Source organism: Lontra canadensis, unplaced genomic scaffold, assembly GCF_010015895.1.
Source record: "Lontra canadensis isolate GAN:19392208 unplaced genomic scaffold, GSC_riverotter_1.0 scaffold33, whole genome shotgun sequence".
NCBI classification, from domain to species: Eukaryota; Metazoa; Chordata; class Mammalia; order Carnivora; family Mustelidae; genus Lontra; species Lontra canadensis.
In genome coordinates, this window is record NW_022631027.1 from 17,387,230 (window position 1) to 17,411,996 (window position 24,767).

Here is a 24,767-nt window from a genome sequence, read left to right on the forward strand (position 1 = left end):
CTTACCATGAACTACAACCTGATAAAAATAGTGAACTGCTGACACAAACCATTACATAGATGAATCTTAAAAGCATTATGTTACATGATTAAAGGCAGACATAAATGATTACATACCATTTTGTCCTGTTTATGTAAAATTCTAAAAAAAAGCAAAATTATTGTGGCACAGAGCAAATTAGTTGTTGTTAGATGTTGGGTTTGGGTGTGGGTCTTAATTGTAAAGGGACCATGAAGGAACTTTGGAAAGTGCAGGAAATGTTCTGTAGCTTGATTGTGACAATGTTACAAAACCATATTTGTTTGTCAAAACCCATCAAAGTATAAACTTGAGTAAGTGAATTCTACTGTATGAAAAATATCTCAGTAAAGTTAAAATTTTAAGGATATGCTTAGCAAAGTACTTACCTTACAGGAAATGCTCAATACATGACCAGATAAAATAAGTTTTTATTAGCAGGTTGCAATGGTCTCTTTACATAGAAGCAGAACTCACTTAGATTTTAAATACTACAAAATGACATCATAAGTTCAAGCTTTGGTAAAATTTGGCTTTAAACAAGTGCACTCTCTTTCATAATAAACAAATATTTAACTGGAATTTAAGTCATCTTAGACTGTTAACATGAAAAACACAGTCCTTAATAAGTAATACATTTTACACATTGGAAAGAAATATTTTCATGCCTTAACTTTTTCCTGTGCTTTCACAGTTCTGACACAATGAAAACTTCCCAGTTTTTAAAAGCCTGTTTCAAACATTAAACTTACTTTTGCCAACTTACAACTGTGTAGGACAGGCATGTTACTGCCCAATGTAATCACCCTTCTCTTCAGCAGCATCAAAATATTTGGAATGCCAGTTGCAGAAAACTCTAGCAATTATGAAGTGAGGGTTGGATCCACGCCATATCATTTTGAGCAGTTCCAGCTCCCTAAAATGGCACCATTTTAGAAAATGGAATTATAACACTGTGGGTGAGTGAGAATGTTCTGCATCCTCTAACACCTGGGCATAATGGGGGGCAGACTTAATGACCTGTTGCTATATTCCTTTCCCTTTGCTGGTGGATTGTATTCATAACTACTTCTCGTGCTCTATTTTTGTTTCCTAATATTTTCTAGTAAACTTTTAAATGACGAGAAGTTTTCTCTGATTTAATTTCCTGAGTTCTACTTAGAAATTACCAGAATTTTCACCAATCAGCATGATCATTATCTCAAAAACATTTTCAAATAGGAAATGTCATGTATATATCATTTGAAATTTCTGCTCACCTTACAGAATTTGCAGACTGGATATTAGGCTGTAGAATTCCTGTCCTTGGTAAGTTTCTCTTAACTTTCATGCAAAGGGCAGGAATGAGGGTTCTTCTGCCACTTTTGTGCTTTAAAAAAGGTTCCCCTAGGTGATGTTTATTTCTGTCCTTTAGGAATTCACATGCTTCCTCTGAGTCTCAGTGACCTTGGACAGACTCCTATATTTGTAGAAGTGAACAGAAAACCAGAAGGCAAAACCTTGTCAGGAAACTGTATCAGGAGTTCAGTATAAATCTCCTGGTGAATTAAGAATTACATTAAACAGTACATATTTGTCTACTCTTTACTATTTTTAAAATATTTTCAATTTATTATTTCATTTGATTTTCATGAAAACTCTTATAGAATAAGTATTATTGTCTTCACATAATAGGAATATTGAGAGATTCAAGGAACTGCAGTCTTGGGCCATCAGGCTCATAAGTATGTTGAAGGAAACAGAATCATATCACTTTATTACAAATCTATTAGTGTTTTACAATATTATAAAAATGAAATCTAGGGGGCACCTGAGTGGCTCAGTGGGTTGAGGCATCTGTCTTCGGCTCAGGTCATGGTCCCAGCGTCCTAGGATCGAGCCCCATGTCGGGCTCTCTGCACAGCAGGGAGCCTGCTTCCCCCTCTCTCTGCCTGCCTCTCTGCCTGCTTGTGATCTCTGTCTGTCAAATAAATAAATAAAATCTTAAAAAAAAATGAAATCTAGGTGGAAAAGTAGAAAAATCTCTTCCTCATGTTGTCAAATCCACAATGGAAACTGGTTCCAACAATTAAAATACAGGTTAAAATATATTGTCCTTGATCAAAGGAATTATCCTATATCTTGATTATACTGATCATTACCTGGGCATATACATCTGTCAAAACTCTCAAAGTATATACTTAAAATGGATTTTTTATTATATGTAAATTATACTTCAATAAAATTAATTACATATTACCTCTGGAAAAATAGAGATAATTACATCTCCAAATTTTAATATTCTGCATCATTAGTTCATGTAATATAGCTGATATGTAAGCATATTATACTGATTTGCTTTACTGGCATACAAATTATGCAACCATTTTGGTGATTTAATATATGAATATTGAATTAAGTAATTAAGCTTTTTGAATCAGTCACTTATATATATATATCTTTAAATATACTGGTTTGGGTTTTCTTTTAATATCTATGATTATAAATACTCCAGTAAGTTTTTAAAAATACAAATTCTATTATGTAAAACTTTTATCAGTAAAATTCACATTTAACACTCTATATGTAAACTGTGGCTGATATTTACAAGAAACAATTATTTAAATTATCTGCAGACGGCTTATCGAATAATTTGCTGTTTTTCATAACAGGATTCTCAAATGCTAACTGCTTGTCTAATAATATTTATCCAATCAACTTGAGAGTTAACTTAAACATAAAGTGCACCCCCTCCCCCAAAAGCCCTTCAGTTTAACTAGAAGAAACGATTTTTAAAAATAATGATTATGGTGATAACCATAGTTAACTTCATTCTTCTTTCTTCTGTCTCTCTCTGTCCCTTCCTCTCTCTCTCTCTTTTTTTTTTTCCCCAGAGGGTCAAGTACCTGCTTTCAGGGGCACTTGAGTGGCTCAGTCCTTACGCGTCTAGCTTTCGCTCAGGTCGTGATCCCAGCGCCCTGGGATGGAGCCCCACATTGGGCTCCCTGGTCAGCGGGAAGCCTGCTTCTCCCTCTCCCATTTCCCCTGCTTGTGTTCGCTCTCTCTTCGCTTTCTCTCTCCCTTTCAATTAAAAGAATAAATAAAACCTTAAAAAAAAAAAAAAAAAAAAAGTACCTGCTTCACCGCACCGAGGGCGTGCTCCTGGGGGCTTGTACAACAGGAAGCGGGAAGAGGCGGGAAAAGGTTGCAGCGCATGAACATGACTTCAGCCGCTGCTGCGTCCTCCACCACCTGATCCAAAAAAAAGCCCTTCACGATTGCGAAGTCCTTTTCCTTGGACTTTGTGTACAGAAGGAGACCTGGGCGCCAGAAACTTGGCCGAGTTCCGCCAGAACGGATCGGGGAGTACTGTGGCGGACCACGGCTTCATCCTGGGTCATCTCAGGGCCAACATGCGGCTGTTCTTCTCCAAGCTGGATATCAAATGCCCTCCCAGTCGGCCTGCAACCCCTGCATGGAGTCGGGTATGTGTTCAGTGTCGTGTTCAGATAACCCCAAGGCCTGAACAAGTGGGCGCAGCCTAGAGTTCCCAGGCTCTTATGCCCTGAGAACCTGCTGTCCGTGAGACTCCCCTACAAATTGTGCATCATTGCTTGGGGCCTCTCCCTGGAGCACCTAATGATCAACGATGGCATCAACAGTGCCCGGGAGCTGGTGGACCACAAGGTGAACTGTAGATGAAGTGCGACAGTCCCATGTGCCACCTGCACGCCATACTGGATTTCAGATGTTGCTGAATTTGTGGGGTAATAGATGACATATATACAGAGGACAGGGTAGGGGTGGGACGCAGAGAGAGAGAAAGAGGCATCGGTTGACTAAATTGTGTGGTCTGTTCCTGGTCTGTTCTTTTCCATCAGTCAGTGGATCTAGTCTTCCCCAATATCACAGCCTTGATTACTGTTGCTTTCAAGTAAACATTTAAATTGAGATGTGTGAATCTTTGACATTTGTCCTACAGTTTCAAAATCATTTTTGTCCATTCAAGTTTCTCTGTATTTCCACATAAATTTTAGAGTCAGTTACTGATATCTGCAAAAATCCTGCTGGAGGGGCGCCTGGGTGACTCAGTAGGTTAAGCATCTGCCCTCCTCTCCAGTGGTGATCTCTGGGTCCTGGGATAGAACCTCACATAGGGCTCCCTGCTCAGCAGGGAGTCACCTTCTTCCTCTCCACTTGCCCCTCCACCCCCAGCTCCTGCTCTCTCCAAATAAATAAAATTTATTTTTATATTTTTTATAGATTTTATTTGTTTGTCAGAGAGAGAGAGAGAGACAGAGGGCACAAGCAAGAGGAGCAGCAGGCACAGGTAGAAGCAGTCTCCCTGCTGAGGAAGGAGCCTGATACAAGACTTGATCCCAGGACCCTGGGATCATGACCTGAGCTGAAGGCAGATGCTTAACCCACTGAACCACCAAGGCATCCCAATAAATAAAAAAAAAATAATAAAAAAAAAAATCCTGCTGCAGTAATTAGGATTGCACTTGAATCTACAGATCAAATTGGGAATAATTTATTTCTTAATAAGGTTGTCTTCCAGTCCAAGAACATGGTATATATCTTCATTTATTTTATTAATTGCTTTCATTCGTGTTTTATAGTTTATAGTTTGTACATATTTTGTTAGGTTTTTACCTACTATTTTAATTTTATTTAGTGCTGTGGTAAATGATATTTATTTTCTTAATTCCAGTTGTTCATTGCAATTAGTTAGAAAGAAAATTGGTATTTTAATGTTCACTTTGTGTCCTAAGACTTGATGAACCCATGTATTTGTTACAATTTTCCGAGTTTTTCAGGTTTTCCACATAGAAAGTCATTTCATCTGTGAATAGAAAACATTTTATTTCTACTTTTGTACATTTTTAATTTATTTGACTTGATCATTGCATTGGCTACCATATCTAGAGCATTACTGAATATGAGTCAAGAGGGTGTTCTTGCCTTGTTCGTGATCTTTGGGATAAACCATATAGGCCTTCATTTTTAAGTATGGTGTTAAAAGTAGGTTATGATAGATACTTTTGTCAGATGGAGGGATTCCTTTTATTCCAGAGAGTTTATCATAAATTGATTTTTTTCAAATGCTTTTCTCTCCATTTATTGATAGGATCTTGAGCTTTTTCTTGTTAGCTCTTTTAATATGGTGAATCACAGTGATTGATATATAGATTGTCGTACCCACCTTGAATTGTTGGAATAAATTCCATTCTCTTGTGATGTATTGTCCTTTTTATTTGTTGCTTTATTCCACTTGCAGATATTTTTGTGGAGGACATTTGAGTCTATGTTCATAAGTTATTTATAAAGGTACCGAACTTCTGCTAGTAGAGCCAAAAGTGACCAAAGAATCAATTCAAATTTACCTGATGGTTATAAGAAATTTGTGTCTTGCTAGGGAGATGCCTGTATTTTTACTTTAAAAAAAAATAAGTATTTGTCTTGAATTTGCTTTATAGCATTATAATATGTTTTTATTTACTGTGACTAGCAAAATGAATGGTGATTGGAAAGGACGTTGTTTATTTAATGTAAGAATTAAGAAGAGGGTTTCTTTATAACTTGCAGGCACACTTGGGATTTTTGCCCCAGTTTTAAAGAATGACAGCAAAAGCACCTTTATCTGACATTTAGGATGATTAAATTTTGAAAAATCACTTGGCATATTCAGCATGACTCCACAGGGTGCTCTAGCTTTATAAGGCAATGGATCATGTTAGCTTAACTTATATTTAAGATTTGCTGGCCTGATATTATTGTGTTAGGCAGTATTGCTGAAATGGAAACATAAAATTTTGCTGCCATGAGATCAAGTTTGTGCCTGCCCTACACTATAAATTAGTTCCATAAAGTTTTAAAATGCAGTGTTTATTCTGGTTCTGGTAGTATTGTGAAATAACAAACTGAGCTTAAATATATAAAATTAAGCCTACTCTTTGTGAAAACAGATATTTTTTTCATTCATGTATCATTGAAATTCAGGAGTAAAGGTTACTTAACCATTAAAAAGGTTTATATGAAGCTAAAAGAAGAAAAGCGAATTGTGTTCAGAGTTCATTTTTAAAAGCAGCATATCCTTCTGGCTCATAATGCCTAATTTTTATGTGCCTACATATATATTGGCTACTACTGCAATAATAACAAGAAATGTAATGAGACATGCAAAGATAACTTTAGAATAATATAGTGTTCATAAAAAGTGTACCATCTGTGACAGCTTACTTTGAAAAAATATATATTCAAGCAGAAATATTAAGCAAAATGGAACAATGAGTCTAAGTCAATTTTAAAAGCACAGAATCGGTTTGTTACATGTGTTAAATAACCATCTGAAGAAAAAATTCGCAAATAACATGTGACAAAAAAAATGAGTTCACATTGGAAAATAACTTGAAAAATATAGATGAGGTAAAGTATCATTTTGGCAAAGAAAAAAAATAGACAAAATAATTTATATATAGCTCATTTGGTTTTTATGTCCCTCAATATGAAAAAAAGTCAGGAAATAGTATTTCTTTTAAACAAAGTGTAAATGTGCTTGAAGAGTGGATCATGACCTGGTAGCTATAAAATGATCTTAATGTTAGCAACTTATAGAATAATGTTGAACATATGCAGTTTGTCAAAACTTATAATCACTTAATGTTTTTGTTTAACAATTGTATGTAATTCTATGGAAGTTTTTGTGTGTGTGTGTATTTGCAAGCATTTATTTCATTTTTTTGCTGGTGTAGGACAAATTAAGTAAAATAGTGGCATTCTTTTTTACCTCAAATATTATACTGTTGTAAGAGGAAAAAAGGTAGTAAAACAGACTTTTGGTATTTTGTGTAAAATTAACTGTAACCACTTCTAAGTTTTTAGATGTAAAAGGTAAGTATGTGACTAAAATTATCTTTTTAATTGTATTTATTGAACTAGATCCATCCAGGCTATATACAGTTTTAGTATGGCAAAGTGATAAGAAATCTTAATTTTACCCAATTCTTCCCTAAAATAAATTTTTAATTTTTTAATCAAAGTGTAATTAGCATATAGTGCTATATTTCTTTCAAGTGTACAGACAGCATAATGATTCAGCAATTCTATACATTACTCAGTGCTCAATAAGTGTAGTCACTATTTGGCACCAAGCAATGTTATTATAATCTTATTGACTATGTTGATTTAAATGTACTAGCAAGATAAAATACCATCATATAGGAAAGGGAATTTCATATCACGTATTTGACAGTTCTATAAATCTGTGAAGCATTATGAGATAAATTGATAGCTACAGTAGATATTGATAGATTATAAGTGTCACAGGTCAAATAAACATAATTATCTACAAATAATGATCTATTTATCCCACTTTTTTTATAATGATGCTCAAATCTTAGTGTACAAAAAAATGTTTTATTGTTTTCCAAACTTAAACTTACCTTGTGATGTTCATTTTTGAATTTTTAAGAAAAATTGAAAAATATCCCAAAATTGGTCAATTAACTGAAATTGAAAAATATTCAGCCTATTAAATTAAGGAACATGTAAAAATATTAACTGATCATATCTCTTTCATTAAAATAATATTAATTAAGCATAATTAATTATGTTGGAAATTGTGTTGCGGTCATAATTGTTAGCAAGCATTTGTGTTTGGTGCATTTATGTATTGGTAGAAATATAGTCAATCTAATATATAATTTGGAAATTATTCTTTTTTTTTTAAACACTATTTGAGAGAAAGAGACAGAGAGAGATACCTGGGTGTCTCAGTTGGTTAAGCATCTGCCTTTGGCTCAGGTCATGATCCCAATCCCAAATCGGGATCCCTGCTCAGCAAGGAGCCTGCTTCTCCCTCTGCCTGCCAGGTCCCCACCGCCTCCTGCCCCACCCCCCACTTGTACTCTTGTTTTCTCTCTCTCTCTCTCTCTCTCTCTCATAAATGAATAAATAAATAAAGTCTTTAAAAAAAAAAAAGAGCAGAGAGAGAGCACAAAGGGGAAGGAGACAGAAAAGCAGGCTCCCTGGCAGGGAGCCCAAGGACAAGGACTGGACAAGGGAGCCCAAGGACAATTCCAGGACCCTAAGATTGTGACTTGAGCTGCCCAGGTGTCCCATAATTTGGTAGTTATTCTAAAGTAATCTGGTACTCTAAAATGTAAGGGTGCCAAACTGATTTTATGGGAATCCATAGATCAAGAGTAACATTTTATGTTACTGTACCTGGTCTTCAAGCACTACTGCAGCACACAGGTGCTGGCCAGAGTGAAATGACTGCAAAAGTTTCATCCTAAGCTTTATCATCAATGTGAAGAAACTAAACATACACAGTGTTATTAATATTTTAATGACAGTGAAATGTTAATATTTTAATTTATCCTGTTTACATTTTTTTGAAATAAATACTCAGAAAATTTTTCTGTCATATTAATTTAAACTTTTTCAGTGTTTATTGTAGTTAGGTATACAGTCAGTATAACTAAGGTCATTTTTATATTTATATAACCTACAGTGACTTTCGTGTCTTCTTAAAATAGTCATACAATTTTATTTGGATTTTCTCATGGGGATGCTCTGTATGTGTTCATGAAAATTGTTTTCTATAATCACCACACAGTACCCACTATGTGAACTATTAGGGGGGAAATTAGGTATGTGCTTGTGTGTCTAATATTTGTGAATAAAGCAAAAAGATGCTGATTTCCTTCCATTGTCATAATGGACCATTACTCAACAGGCTTACTATACCATTATTAATTATGGAGGAAAGTGCACTTGTGTTGGTCTTTGTTACTTATTATGTCTTTGGTACCCTGATATTATGGTGTTATGTGTTAACTTGTGGATTTCTGTCTAGTAGAAAAGATAATTTCAGTGTTATCTTTTTAATGCTCTGTAGGATATTAACCAGTTTTATATCTATTAACATATTGAATTTAGCATTCCTTTGGGTGATTATAAGAATTTCCAGTTCTCAAATTATTTATTGAACCAACTTTACTATTATACTGGCTCCCTAATTGATTAATATTTTGAATAGAACATTGTTTTATATTTGTGTGAGGCCATGTTTTTAAACTTTGAGAGTTGTATTTTATAGATCCCATATCACCAATTTGATAAGTAGGAAATCTGAGGCTTTGAAAATTTTGGTACTAACTTTCACTAGGTTGTGACTGAAGGCAGAGTATATGACACTTGCTTTTAGAGTCCTTCTGGAGGCTGATTCAGTCATTATCACAAAGTATTTAATGAAGTTTAAAAATGGGATGAATTTCCCCTAGTAATTTCAGACACTTGATTCTTTATAAGGTACTTCGTTTATGCTTTAGAATTCTACTTTTGAAATATGCTCAGAAAGACATGAATTGTACTGTATCTCTGCAGCTGCAGGCAGACATCTATACAAGCTCTCAAAAGCTTAAAAGAGCTTATTTGTCTTCATGAAAGCAGTCTTTTCAAAATATATAACTTTGCTGTGACATATATGAAAAATGGAATAGAAAAGAATTGGTTCCATTTAGAGAAAATAGTATTCCCACGGAGCACTGAATAACTAATTGTGATAACACATTGATCTATCTGTGATTATGTGGAAAATATTGACAAGCAGTCTCCTCCAACAGATGTGTTATCCCAATAGCTCATCTGGATTGTGTGTTTTGCCATTCTTACTCTAAAACATGTATTTCTAGAGGCTAGAGATAAGATTAGAAACTTTTAGCAACCTAAATATGATTCTGTTTCAGATTCTCAAATGTGTTATGTTGACTAAGGATTCAGATTTCTACTAGAAATAATAATCACTAATTTGTAAAGTTTGAAAATGTCCAATTATTTTTTTATCATTTTTTTGATGAAGCTCCAGAGCTCTTTGCATCACATTATATATAATATTACTTGGTAGTTTGGTAATCTTATATTTCTGAATGTGAACTAACAAGATATATGAGATTTTTGAGTCATTCTACTATCCAGTTGTATCTTCTTTGATCTTTAATTTTTGAGCCTTAATAGACAAACATATCCTCCAGTAATGTTTAATTTGCATCATTATCAAGACTGAGTATGTCACTCATAGTATTAAAATTGATGAATGAGGTTTCTGTACTTCCTCAAATCATTTCATTTTAAGACATGTAATTAAAAATGATCTTCTAAGCCTTTCCCACAGATTCCATGCTTTAAAGAAGTGTCTGATTTATTTTGCTTTATATTGAATCAAGAATGGAGATAGTGATTTGGGGTTTACAACACTAGTTGAATTGTGTATGTTTTTGACATTTGTAGAAGTGATTTTGTTTTGTTCTGTTTTGTTTTTACACAAACCCTCTGACCTCTGGATTATCTAAGAGACTCCGAACTAAAAATTCTGCATTTCACATTATTTCTGTCAATGAAACAATTGCTGCAGGTATTGAGGACTATTAATATCTCTAGCCTTTTTTGGAAATTTCTGATCATCTGTTAGAAATAACTAAGAATTATAAGCAGGGATTCTAAGTATATGGCCAATAGCATGTTTTCTAGTTTATTTTACCTCTAAGTTTACTTGGTAAAGACAGCAAGCAAAAGTGCAATATATATTTTACACACCGCTTTATGATGTAATAAACAATTAAGTATATATTACCTGACCAAGGAACCTGTGTTTTGAGTGAACAATAGTCGTCCATCCTTAAAAATTTTAGAGAGTATCACTTACTGTGTATATGACCTTGGAAAAATCTCATTCCTTTATCTGTGATATCAGAATAATAACTGTACTTTCTTCAATGAGTTATATTGAGAATAGAATATTTGAAAATTATAAATTGAATAAGAACATTTTATAGAGCAAAATACTAGACGAGAATATTGCACTATGAGGGATGCCTGGGTGGCTCAGTCAGTTACACATCTGCCTTTGCTCAGGTCATGATCCCAGGGTCTTGGGATCCAGTCTCATTTCAGGCTCTTTGCTCAGCAGGGAGTCTGCTTCTCCCTTCCTGATGCTCCCCCTGCTTGTACACTCTTTCTCATTCTTTCTCTGGCAAATAATTAAATAAAATCTTTAAAAAAAGAATATTGCAATATGAAATATGACTATATTTTCATAGTATTTTAAGAACAGTTATCTTCATATATGGTATCTTATATGTATATAATCAGTATAGTTCTGATTGGTAGATAAAATAATTCTTATTCAGACTTTATAAAGAAGGAAATTAAGATTGAAATACTCCTAAAATACTATTGATTTTTTATACTGATAAATTGATACTTACAAGACCTCAAATTCAGAACTTCTGATTCCAAATGAAAAATTCTAGGGAGAAAAAGTGGCATATGACAACCCCCAACCCCAGTACACACACACACACATATCCCACCAAGAATCTCTTTCCCCCCACTAATTCTGGAAGGCATTTGCTTTTTAGAACCTCAGCAAATCTGAGCATCATTAAACATATGATTGGATACTTCAAAAAATAAATATTTAGATAAACTAAGAAAATTAGTAAATATGAGCTGTAAACTTATTTACCCACAAAATATATAAAATGGACATCAGAAGAGAGTATTGAAAGCAGAACCATCAGTGGCAGCCCGAGCTGCTCAATGATGGATCAATCGTAATCAATTACAGATCTGCCTGGGTGGCCTGGAGCAATGCATAAACAGTACATATAATGGATAGACCAGTCACAGAGAGAAAATTCTTAAATTGCCATCTCCTACCTGGCAGCAAGGAATCACATAATTTTTTCTAGGAATGCTGATGATTTTTCAAGCGTAAGTAATCTGTTTAGAGTACCTGAGTTGCATGATTATTTTTTTCAGAATTTGAAATGAAATATTCAAAGATATCTCATAACTTTTATGTTAGTAGTAGAATCATATTGCACAAAGGGATACATGTGGAAAATAAAACAAAAATATGTGCTGTTTTTACATTATTTGAATAATTATCTAATATTGAACTGATGAAATTGTATAAATTACATAGTGTTTATTACAAAGCAAAAACTAGTTTAAACAACTGCTTGCTTATCATGACTTGATTCAAGAATATTCCTTTGCTCTGTCTGCCAATCTGAAATTGATATTTTAAGTATTTACTAGATCAGATTAATTTCTCTGCTTAGAACGCTAAACCACTTAAGCTCAGACAGACCTCAGAGTAGTACTATGTATCATTTGTTCTAACTACTGCTTTCTGAAATATAGCAAAGACTGGTTAGATGGCTGTATTGGTCAGTGTTCAGCTGGAGAAACACATTATAAGATACATACACATGAGTATGTGTGTATGTACATGCTTCTACACACAAATAGACATACACACACACATATATATATATACATATATATAATAAATATGCATTAGTTGTAAGGAATATGTATTTATTACATGTATTATAAGCAATGCATTCTTTCCAGAATTGGTGGGGAGAAAGAAACTCCTGGTAGGGGTAGGGGTGTGTGTGTGTGTGTGTGTGTGTGTGTGGCGGGGGGGTACATATTTATTTTATGGAACTGGCTATGTAATTGTGGGTACTGGCTAAGCAAACCTTATAATCCATGAGGTGAGTCAGGAGGGAAAGGGAAGATCATGAGCAGAGTCGAGCCTCAAACACACAGGCTGAAGCTTGTTTTCCATAGGTCCATAAGGTTGTTGTCTTAGGAAGGGTCTCTGTTCTCTTATTGAGATCTTCTAATTGATAAAGTCAGACCTTTTTGATTCACTTAAAACCAACTGATTAGAGACTTGAGTCCTAGCTACCAAATCACTTCACAGCTGTACCTGGTAATATTTAATTGAATAATGAGAGACATTGTGTCTTGTTACAAAAATACTGCTGCTTTCCTTCTGTCCTCCACCTTTTTTTTTTTTAAAGATTTTATCTATTTATTTGATGGAGAGAGATCACAAGGAGACAGAGAGGCCAGCAGAGAGAGGGTGGGGGGGGGAAGCAGGCTCCCTGCTGAGCAGAGAGCCCGATGCGGGACTCGATCCCAGGACCCTGAGATCATGACCTGAGCTGAAGGCAGAGGCTTAACCCACTGAACCACCCAGGTGCCCTATCCTCCACCTTTTTTAAGAGAATATCACGTGTAGCCACCTCAATCAGAAGCATACTAGAAAGGTAATTCTGGGGACTGCAATTCAGCTTAGGCCAGATTGACATATTAGAAGTCATTCCAGTAGCATTCTTCCTTACTTCTATAATTGTAATATATTTAGCCTTGATAACAGGTTTTTGGGCATGCTTTGAGAAGTCAATAATTTGGAGGTTACACCAAGATTCATTTGAGGGTCCCTTGGTTTGGCAACCCAAGACTCTACTCAAAAGCAGTGTTCTCCAGTGAAGCAGCTTTGGACTCACTCAGGGGTATGTTCAACTACAAAAATGGCTAAGTTTCTCAATATGTTTAGAATTCTGAATTCTGTTTTGAAATTAGATGAAATTTGAGACTTTATTTATTGTACCTAAAGAAGTGAGAATCCTTTGGTCATCTGAGCTCACTTGAAAAACTTTCATCCTTGGTGGAGAATGATCTTATTGCTGTCAACACTACCATTTGTTAGTCTTCCTCAGTTTTGTAGTGTTAGGTCTATAAGACATTCACAGGAAAAAGGCTCATACAGGCCTTGATAAATATGTTCCTTCAGCAGGCTCTTGGGTCCGAGGACTTCAGAAGGTAGCTCTTCAAAACAGCAACTTTTGGTAGATGCTGCCTCAGATCACTTCCAAAAACTTATGATAATTTTTCACAGGTTGTCTAGCTTTGTCTCTAAGACTCTTGTTCTGTGAGAAACTCCTTTCCGAACCTTCTATATGCTGAGTCCTTGACTGTGAGGTTGGGATTGGATGCCCAAGAAACAAATTGCATAAGAAGTGTTTAGACTGACTTTTGCCAGACTTAAGTGTTTTTCTCGGTTTAAACAGAACTCCATGCGCTCCATGCCAAGCTATTTAAACTACCATGTCATTCATTGAATTATCTCTCTATATAGCATAATTTCTCCAAATGTAATTTAGAATTACTGTGGTCACTCTGAGGAACTTTTGAGGTAATTTATTTTTATATGAGGGTTTCCTTAGAATATAAACTAAGCAAATTCCAAAATATTCAAAGGTCTGTACTTTTTGACTGGTGTGAGGAAACTAAATTGTTTTTCAAACTAGATGTTACATCTTATGATCCCTCCCACAAGGTATGAGGTGTCCTTGCCAAAATTTAAGATTGTCATTTTTATTATAAACCATCCAGTGAGTGTGACATGCTTGTTCTTTATGGTTTTAATTTTCATTTTTTTCTAAAGTGTATTTTTTGTATTTTTAATTGGTGTGCTTGTCTAATATATAAAAATACAGTGAACTTTATAGTCTTATATCCTAAAACTTTATTTAACTCATTTATTACTTTGATTAATATCTTTGTGACTGCCACTGTAATCACTGTTGGATCTTCTGGATTATATGACTGAAGTGGCAGAGCAGCTTGCACTGCCCTCTAGACTTGTTGCAGAGTACTCTGTTCAGGGCATCATACCAAAGAAGCAGCTTCCCAGTTTATTTGGCAAATGGACTGGAGTGGCACAATGAAGTAAAGGATATGTTGCCTCCAAAATCCAGTGAAGTGCACTATGCATTATGCCTCCATTTTGATTTTTGGAGGAGACGGATGCAACAACATAACCTATAACCTAGAAGGGATATTTTGGTACACTCCACACTTGACATGCTGGACTCTTAGAAATTTCACTGAGGTGTAAGCCTTCTAAATTTTTGTCAGATTTATTTTCTACCTTCTGCCATGCAAATGTCTTACCAGTAAGTCTAGAGTATTTGCTATCTCTTGCTGTCTAGGTCCTATAGGCATGGTATTATCAAAGTGTGATGTTATCAAAATAATTGACCAGTGTAATGTGCTGTGGAAGAGAAAGGTGATCACAATCCCTGAAAACTAAATTATGACCTAGGGCTGAGATTTGATATGCCCCTGAGGTAGAACAGCAAAGGTATATTGCTGGCTTTGCCAGTTAACACAAACTGCTTGTGTTGTTCTCTTTTAACATGTATTAAGGAGGGGCACCTGGGTGGCTCAGTGGGTTAAAGCCTCTGCCTTCCGCTCAGGTCATGATCCCAGGGTCCTGGGATCGAGCCCCCACATCGGGCTCTCTGCTCAGCAGGGAGCCTGCTTCCTCCTCTCTCTCTCTGCCTGCCTCTCTGCCTGCCTCTCTGTCTACTTGTGATCTCTGTCTGTCAAATAAAATAAATAAAATCTTAAAAAAAATGTATTAACGAAAAAACAGAGGCCAGATCAATGATTACATATCTGGTACTAGAGAGGTGTTATGAAGCCACATCTGACTGAGCAGCTTTAATTGGAATCGCTACCAGGTAAGTTTATAAGAATCCACTGTCATTTTCCAAGGTCCGTCTATTCTCTGCACAGGCCAAAAGTCTAGTTAAGTGAAGATGTGGTAGAGATAATCATTCCTCAATACTTTAGTTCCTTGGTAGCATTAGCCTCTCAAATCCCCCCAGGATTTGCATTTTGTTTACTATTTTCCTAGGTAGAGGCAGTGACCTTTTGAGTCTCCCAGAATCGGTGTCCATACAGAGATGGTGATCAATAGACCCGAAAAGTTCTGCTTATTTCCTTTTACCCAAATGCACAGTTGCCCTGGTAAAAGACTATAGGTCCCTTTGGGGACGGCTAGGTGAAAGATTAACAGTATACATCTTTGGTAGTGCACTAAGACAATTTTTGTGTAATTTAGGTTAGCCTTTTTTACATTTAACCTAGAATTTTTCTGCTTATATAAATTAATTAAAAATAGATAGGTTTCCTATCTATATCACTCGTAGGAATGTTATGATAAACTGACCAGTGCCGTAGGCCTCTGAGAGACAGTCTGATTGCCTTTGTGGCTCTTCTGGCCATCACAGTAACCATGTCCACCTTACCTTTGATGATTGAATGCCACCACTTGACCCCTGCTCCCCAGAATCCAGTTACTCCTGTTGCATTTAGGTTCCTAGTTTAGTGACTATAGTTCCCACCTTAAGATGTGGCCTATAGAGAAATATGATCATGGACATTTTCAAGGATCATAGGGCTCCCCTCACAAATTTATTTCTCCCAGTGATAGTGAAAGGTATGTCTTCTGGACCCTCTCAGTAGGTATTAAATGAAAAAATCCACTTGAACTTTCCAGTCCCTTCTAAGCCTTTGAATCCTTCCTGTGCATTAAACAAAGACTGATGAGGCATTTTTGATTCACTAACCATGGACCACCTTTCAGTCCGTGTTGCAGGCGACCAAACAACCAGGTCTTACTCTTTTTAACTCTCTGATTTGCACCAGTGAACCCATCTCAGTAGGTTCAGACTTATCCAACTTTCTGTTTCTTTCACAATCATCTCCCCCTTAGTATCCATTCCTACATGTACCCCAGATTTGTTTCTATAAATTAGAAAACTCAAGTTTATTGCAGCACTATGTACAGTAGCCAAATTATGCAAGTAGCCCATATGTCCATCAATGGATGCATGGATAAAGAAGGTGTTACATAATCACACACATACTTATACACATATGCACGCACGCACACACACACACACACACACACACAATGGAGTATTAGCCATAAAAAAGAATGGAATTTTGCCACTTGTGGCAACATGGTTGGATTTAGAGAGTATAATGCTAAGTGAAGTCAGTCAGAGAAAGACAAACACAATATGATTTCACTCATATGTAGAATTTAAGAAACAAACGAACAAGGGGGGAAAAGAGAGAAACCAAAACAGACTCTTAACTACAGAGAATAAACTGTTGGTTACCAGAGAGAAGTGGGTAAGGGAAATGGATGGAATATGTGAAGGGAATTAAAAGTAAGCTTATCATGATGAGCACTGAGTAATATTATGGAATGGTTGAAATCAGTATATTGTACACCTGAAACCTATATTGTACACCTTTATGTTAACTACATTGGAATTAAAATAAAAAGGGGGCGCCTGGGTGGCTCAGTGGGTTAAAGCCTCTGCCTTCAGCTCAGGTCATGATCCCAGGGTCCTGGGATCGAGCCCCCACATCGGGCTCTCTGCTCAGCGGGGAGCCTGCTTCCCTTCCTCTCTCTGCCTGCCTCTCTGCCTACCTGTGATCTCTGTCTGTCAAATAAATAAATAAAATCTTAAAAAAAAAAAAAAAGAAAGAAAGAAAGAAAGGAAAAAAGCAAGCAAACATACAAACCCAAGTAGTTCTTTTGGAGTATAGTGCATTTCACTCTAGTTATAGGTTTAGAAGTGAAGAGGGGTGGTAAAGTTTGGTTCTAAGACTCAGCACATTGTCTTATAGGGCAACTACTTCAGGGAGGCCATTTCGTCAGGGTCTTCTCACATGGTCCCATCCCAGTGTACTATATCCCATTCTTTTCCAATCAGTGCTTTCACTTTAACAATAGAAACTGCCTAGGAAGCTCAGAGTTGAGCATTTTAAGTAAGCCAGTTATAGGACAGGATTCCATGTTTGATTTTCAGAAATCTTTGGTCAGCTGCTACAAAACATATGGTATCCTTCAGGACACACATAGATAACTTCAGGTCATTTATAAAGCCCTAAAGGTGGGAATTTGAATCCCTAAACTCATCCTTTTTTTTTTCCTTTTTTTTTTTTTCCTCTTTTTTCACCACTTTGTCTATTGGTAGGAGCAACCACCAACGTCATTATATTGGTTTGTTTTCCAAAAATATTCACAAAACATATATATACTTATCCAGAGTTTGGCTTGTTATAAATAAGTAGATCATTAGGAGAAATCAGTGAAGACATTTTGCCTGTCTCTTTTGCACGTTCATGCCATGGACTGTCAGTGCCCTCTTTAGTACTGGAAATAGCCATTAACATCTTTAATCAGATTAGGGAGCTGGTTCCAGACACCCCAGACCAGTTCAGAAAACTCATCCTTAAAATTATATTTCTTCACAGAGGATTTTTAGGGAAATAAAAATAGTCTGTATTATATAATCTTAATATTTGGAGAATAACCTTCTTACTGCCTACCTTGGCTGCTGCAGTCTATGTATAAACTCCTCCAGGGATATATGTCTGGATCCCTGGGGCGGGGGTGGGGGAGGAGGGGTAAGGGGGAGGGTGGATGATGGGGGATGGGTAGGAACTGCTGAAATTAACGGAAATTAATCCACTTTACCTTCCAAACATTTTCTTGGAGGCTTCAAGGCTTAATAGATTCCAGAGCTCCAAAATAATTGCATCAATAGATTATGCCAGTACAGTTGCTGTTTGGGTGGGGAGACAAATTCCTAGTGCTTTCTATTCTACCACCTTTGAAGAGTCCTGCAGCCTTCTATTATTTTTTCTTCCACTTGAAGGATTTTGAATAAGTCTAAATGTATCAAAAAAGCAGAAATCCTTCCTCATTATATCATTCTCCTCATGAATTACTCAAACTTATTTAAATTGCTGTGTTTTTGCAAATATTTTTATTCTGATCATTTAAGGATTAATACGGTTTTTAGTTTCTAGAACTAGTATAAAATAAAACCAAAGTTTTACAACTAATTAGATTTTTGCTTTGAAATGAATTACCTCGGTAGAGATTTTCTAAGTGTTTGCATTCAAATAAGGCAAATATTAGTTTTCCTCAGAAAATTTGGCATTGAGGTTTCCCTAGTAATATGCCATTCATTCAGAAAATATTAAAATATTCATGGTTGGTAATCAAAGGGTAAATGAATTTAAAGAAATTATAATGCTTTTATCCAATCAAAAATTTTTAAACTCATAAACCGATGAGGGAAAACAATACCAAAGAATTTCTTTTTTTTAATTTCCAACTTTCTCCTTTATAGAATGTATTCAAATCAATATAGCCTTGGGCCTCTTATTTGTTATTCAGCTCCAAAGGCCTGGTAAATAATTTCATGTAGATATCTAAAATAAAACCTATTTTCTAAGTATATAAACTTTCTTTTCTAAATATCCTCTCTGTGACAGTTTTGCCACCAGGTATCACTTAAACCTGTGGAGAAAGCAAGGTAAAAGCCAACACCATGGGCTTTTAAGTTAGGAGATCGGTTTCAAATTCTGATGAAGTGTGACTTTAAGAAAGCCTGTTAACAGTTCACAACCACAGTTTTCTCATTGACTTCTTTCTCAATGATTTCTCAAATGGTTTCTACTATGTAGCTTGAATGGTTACTATAAAGCTTATTTTAAAAAATGCACATGAAAGTATACAGACCCTCAATTATTATTAGTTTTTTTCTGCTTTCTCTTCTTGGTATTTTATTTGCACATTCTTTCTCTTTCATCCCCTATATCCAATTATTCATTTACCCAGTCCAATTTGTTTCTCCTCTAAGGGCCTTTTCTATTTACACTTTCTGATTTTATTCCTGTTTCTCACACCATAATTGAAGCTCTCATCACTTCATACCCATTTCACCCTAGAATCACATTATATTTGAATATTCTTCCCTTGATCTTTGCACAGACTTTTTCTTGTCATTGAAGTTTCAGATCAATCTTCTAGAACCTCTAGCAGAGCTTTTCAAAAATGCCCACATACCCCAACTCACTTTCTATCATTCATTCTGTTTTGTTTACTTCATAACATTTACAACTGAAATTGTCCTCTCTTTGTTCATTAACCGTTTGTCTTCATTGTTTAGAGTATTGGTTTTTTGGGAGCCATGGGCTCATCTCTGTTGTTCACTACTGTAAACTGAGCAGGAAAAAAAAAAAAAAACTGTTAGTAAAACAGAGAGGGCAGTAGATTTTCTGTCTATGGGCAGTTACTTTCTGACTGCTCTCACAGGCAGAGTATTTCCATATCTTAAAAATCTATTGATTTTTTAAAGATTTTATTTATTTATTTATTTGACAGATAGAGATCACAAATAGGCAGAGAGAGAGAGGAGGAAGCAGGCTCCCTGCTGAGCAGAGAGCAGAGAGCCCCATGTGGGGCTCCATCCCAGGATCCTGGGATCATGACCAGAGCTGAAGGCAGAGGCTTTAACCCACTGAGCCACCCAGGCGTCCCAAAAATCTATTGATTTTTATGTGCCATTGTCCTAAAGTTTCCCATGTTTTTATGAATATACTTGAATGTTGGAAATATGATACCATAGTTTTTACCAATTTAGTCATCACAATCTCTGAGCATTTACTTTCTGACCTGGCCAAGTAAGTCATTTCCAGCCCCAGAGTTATATACTCTTTGTGTTTACTAGTACAGGGAATATATTAACTGCCTTTCTTGATTCAGAAAAACTCCACAAACTTAGATATTAAATTGCATCACCTCTATGAATGATTCTTCAGGTGTTTCTATTGTCATTCATTTCTTTTTTTTAAATCTCCTATGATTTTTATTTGTAATGCAGTTGGCAATTTAATATAATCTTTTCACAGGTCACTGGTTGTCTTGGGGATATCCAGTCCTCCCCACAAAGCTTACATTCTAATTATCATTCCATTCCATGCTTTACACTTCCTGTACCTCAGTGTTTCTCTTTATGTTACTTCTTCTGTTTGAAAATTATTTTTCTCTACTTCTCTCATGTAAAACCACTACTCAACTTTCAAAGTAGACCTCAAATTTTAACTGCTCCAAAGTTAGAATTAAGCTCCTTTTTCTAAATCTAAACTATCTCTTTTCTCTAATTTATAAACCTAATAGAGTGATTTTTCTTTTAGCTCTTCCCATTGACAGTGTGAACTCTTGATGGCAGATAAATGCCACATACTCTGCTTTACACAAAGGTCTATCACATAATGATTCCATAAGAACAACCAGTTCTGAGATCAGTCTCTGTGCCAAAAAAAGTTTCCAAGGAATATAATAACCATATGTCTCTTTAATCTCGACAATAACTCTGTGATAAGGACCTGTATTATGCCCATATTTTTTCTATAAAGTAAATGAAACAGATCTATGACGAAGAATTTGATAGTATTCTGATTATACAGTGAGTAAAGTATTTACCCAAGCTAGGAAGTGATGGAGTTAGGTTTTTTTCCTAATTAAGAGTCTGACTCCATTTTGGTGCTTGATTAACTGACATCATTCAGATGCCAACCTTCTATTGAACCCTCTTGTTCCACATCTGGACAACTCAGTAAGACAATTCAGGTGCTCTGTCTTTTGGCAATAGTGGTAGGTTCAAGCACACTTTTCTGCCCGTACATTGAAATCCTCGCCCTACCTTCATATCCTGATTGCAAAAATAACCAAAGCCACGGACCCCTCCAGCTTAAAACATTTGAGACAGGCTTGGATAAGAAACCTGCAAAATGTGAGTTATAAAATATCATACCTCTTTGGTGTATGTGTAACTGTGGCATTACTAATCTTGACATCTTAACCAGTTTGGGGTGGGGAGTTGATCCCGCCCACCATGGTATCACCACCAAAACAATTTTGAACCTGGTTTTCTGAGTCTAGATTTCAAGCTCTTAACTGTAAGACTATATTACTTCTCAGATAATGTTAAATACTATGTGTCACATGAGCTAATGTATGAATTCCTTGAGGACAAGGTATATTTCTTAAGTTTTTATTTATCCATTAAATATTGAAATGAGTATATATTAATTTTTTGGCATAATAAAATAATATAGAGAAATAGAATAGTCAGGAACAGAAGATAGGCAAGATTTGGGACTATTTTATTATTTATTATTTATACATCTTAAAAATCACATAATAAATCCTGTTCATTAATTATAACAACATAAAAAGTAGGATTCACAAAGATGAAAAATTGAATGAACCTTTAAATCAGCCAACAAATAGTTTTTAATTTTATCTGATGCCAATTTATCAGTTGTTGCATTCTGTTGCCTATTAGTTAAGCAATAGAACCATTTGTCTAGTTATATTTCATGCATTTTAATTGATTCCTCTATCAATTTAATGATCAGACTTTTACCTTTATTTAATGTAATTATTTAAAAATTGAAGAAATATCTCAAAAAGGAATTTAATCTGTTAGTCCTGACAAAATAGCACACAAATTATCTGTATTAATACTTATAAGAACTTACAAGAATGGCAAATTTGATTTAAAAAAAAAAAGATTTCCAAAAGTCTGCTTGAGTCAATCCAAACACCAGATACCTTGGAGGTGAAGCATGGGTTTTTAAAAAATGATGTATCTTAGGGGCATCTGGGTGGCTCAGTCAGTTAAGCATCTTCCTTCAGCTCAGATCATGATCCCAGGGTCCTGGAATGGAGCCCTGCATCAGATTCCCTGCTCAGTGGGAAGTCCACTTCTCTCTTTCTCTGCCCCTCCCCTCTACTCCTGCTCTGTATCTTGTTTTGTCTCCCACATAAATAAGTTCTTTATAAATCTTGGATATCAGCCCTTTGTCTGTAGTGTCATTTGCGAATGAATATCTTCTCCCATTCTCTGGGTTGCCTCCTTGTTTTGCTGACTGCGCCAAAGCTTATCTTGATGAAGTCCTAAAGTTCATTTTCCTTTTTGTTTTCCTTGCCTTTGGAGACATGTCTTGAAAGAAGTTTCTGTGGCTGATGTCAAAGAGGTTACTGCCTGTGCTCTCCTCTAGGATTTTAATGGATTCCAGTCTCACATAGAGGTCTTTCATCCATTTAGAGTTTATCTTTGTGTATGGTGTAAGCAAATGGTTGAGTTTCATTCTTCCATATATAGCTGTCCAATTTTCCCAACACCATTTATCGAAGAGACTTTTTTCCCATTGGATATTTTTTCCTGCTTTGTTGAAGATTATTTGACCATAGAGTTGAGGGTCCATATCTGGGCTTTCTATTCTGTTCCATTGGTCTATGTGTCTGTTTTCGTGCCAGTACCATGCTGTCTTGGTGATCACAGCTTTGTAATATAACTTGAAATTAGGCATTGTGATGCCCCCAACTTTGTTTTTCTTTTTCAACATTTCCTTGGCAATTGGGGTCTTTTCTGGTTCCATACAAATTTTAGGATTGTTTGTTACAGCACTTTGAAAAATGCCAATGGTATTTTGATCGGGATGGCATTGAAAATATAGATTACTCTGGGCAGCATACATTTTAACAATGTTTATTCTTCCAAACCATGAGCATAGAATGTTTTTCCATCTTTTTGTATCTTCTTTGATTCTTTCATGAGTGTTCTGTAGTTCCTAGAGTACAGACCCTTTACCTCTTTGGTTAGGTTTATTCCAAGGTATCTTATGGCTTTGGGTGCTATTGTAAATGGATCAATTCTCTAATTTCTCTTTCTACAGTTTCATTGTTAGTGTATAAGAAAGCAGCTGATTTCTGTGCATTGAATTTGTCTCCTGCTGCATTACTAAATCGCTGTATGAATTCTGGTAATTTGGGGGTAGAGTCTTTTGGGTTTTCCACGTAAAGCATCATGTCATCTGTGAAGAGAGTTTGACTTTTAAATAGCTACCTAGCTAAGTAGGAAATACAATCTTTTAAAAAATAAAAATATATCTTAGTTAACTGGCATTCTTTAAGTAAAACTAGGCCATCATTTTAGTACTCCTTATCTCTTGGGTCTCTTATATAACAATCTTGCAAATGCTAGTTATTTATGGAAATATTATCAATTCATTCAAATTATGTCCTGAAGTATATTTTATATGTTGTGTCTGTGTTTTAATTTGAAGTTAAAGTACAGATTGCCATTAGATCAATTCATAATTTACCCATACTTAGGAAAAATGTGTAGAAAAAAATCTTGAGGACACGGAATACTCCTCATTTCTAATTTTAATCCAGTCTATCATAAGTCTTTGTCCAGAGATCCTCCTGCCTTTGCTTCCTTTTTTCCTTCATACCCTGCTTTTCCTCTCTTTATAGTTGTTAGACACATATTAAGGATATACTTGTGCCTGGCATTCTGATAAGTAACAGGAAGTATACAATTATTAAGACTGCCTCAGAAACAAATTAAACAGGGTCTGGTTGGTGTGTTGGATATTCAAACAAATGAACATGAAGGCAACTTAAAATGGAGTACATTATTTATGGTTAAATGAAAAAAGAAAAAAAAAAAGCAAGGGGTTGAAGTAAGGAAATATCAGATTGGTAATACAGCTTTCCCAAGAGAAGTAGAAGAAAGGGTCTTACTAACCAGCATCTTTGTTTAGTTTGGTGGACATTAATATTCACGATGCTCAGCATCTCAGAAGGATAGAAGATAAGATATGATTCGGATTTCCTTTCAAGAATCTATGTCCAGAAATGATAAAAAGATTTCAAATGTGGTTAATGATTACATTTTGCAAAATTCTGTAGACAGATTTTTTTCCATCACATGTAAATCTATTAATCACAATATTGGTCCTACTTAATTTTTAAGATATTTTTCATTGAAGAAACTGTGCAAAAAAAACTTGAAGTCAGATCATCCTCTGTCTGGGTGTTACTGTCAGAGAATATGGCATAAAGAAAGGTTGAGGGAATCAATAGCTCAAACTTTTAAAGGCAACTGAAAATATGGTATTAAAATCAAGCGGACTAGACCCAAAACATTAGTAAATGGGGAAAAACAGTAAGGCAAATCAGTTCACAAGTTAAAAAGTAGGTACAACTATGCCCCACACCATTCCTTAAAATATTCCCTTATTGGCTCTATACTTAATAAAATGATTTTAATATAAAGTTTTATTTGTTGTTGAATATTTTTGTTACTGTAAGTAATGTAACTGGATATCCATATAGATACTTTCTCACTTACCTTACCATTTCTGTAAGGAGATATATATCT

At 35.4% G+C, this 24,767-nt stretch overlaps 1 pseudogene; it reads left to right on the forward strand.

Moving 5' to 3' along the window:
* Positions 1 to 801: 801 nt before the first annotated feature.
* Positions 802 to 24,767, forward strand: part of LOC116873463 — an 85,963-nt pseudogene continuing 61,997 nt past the window's right edge.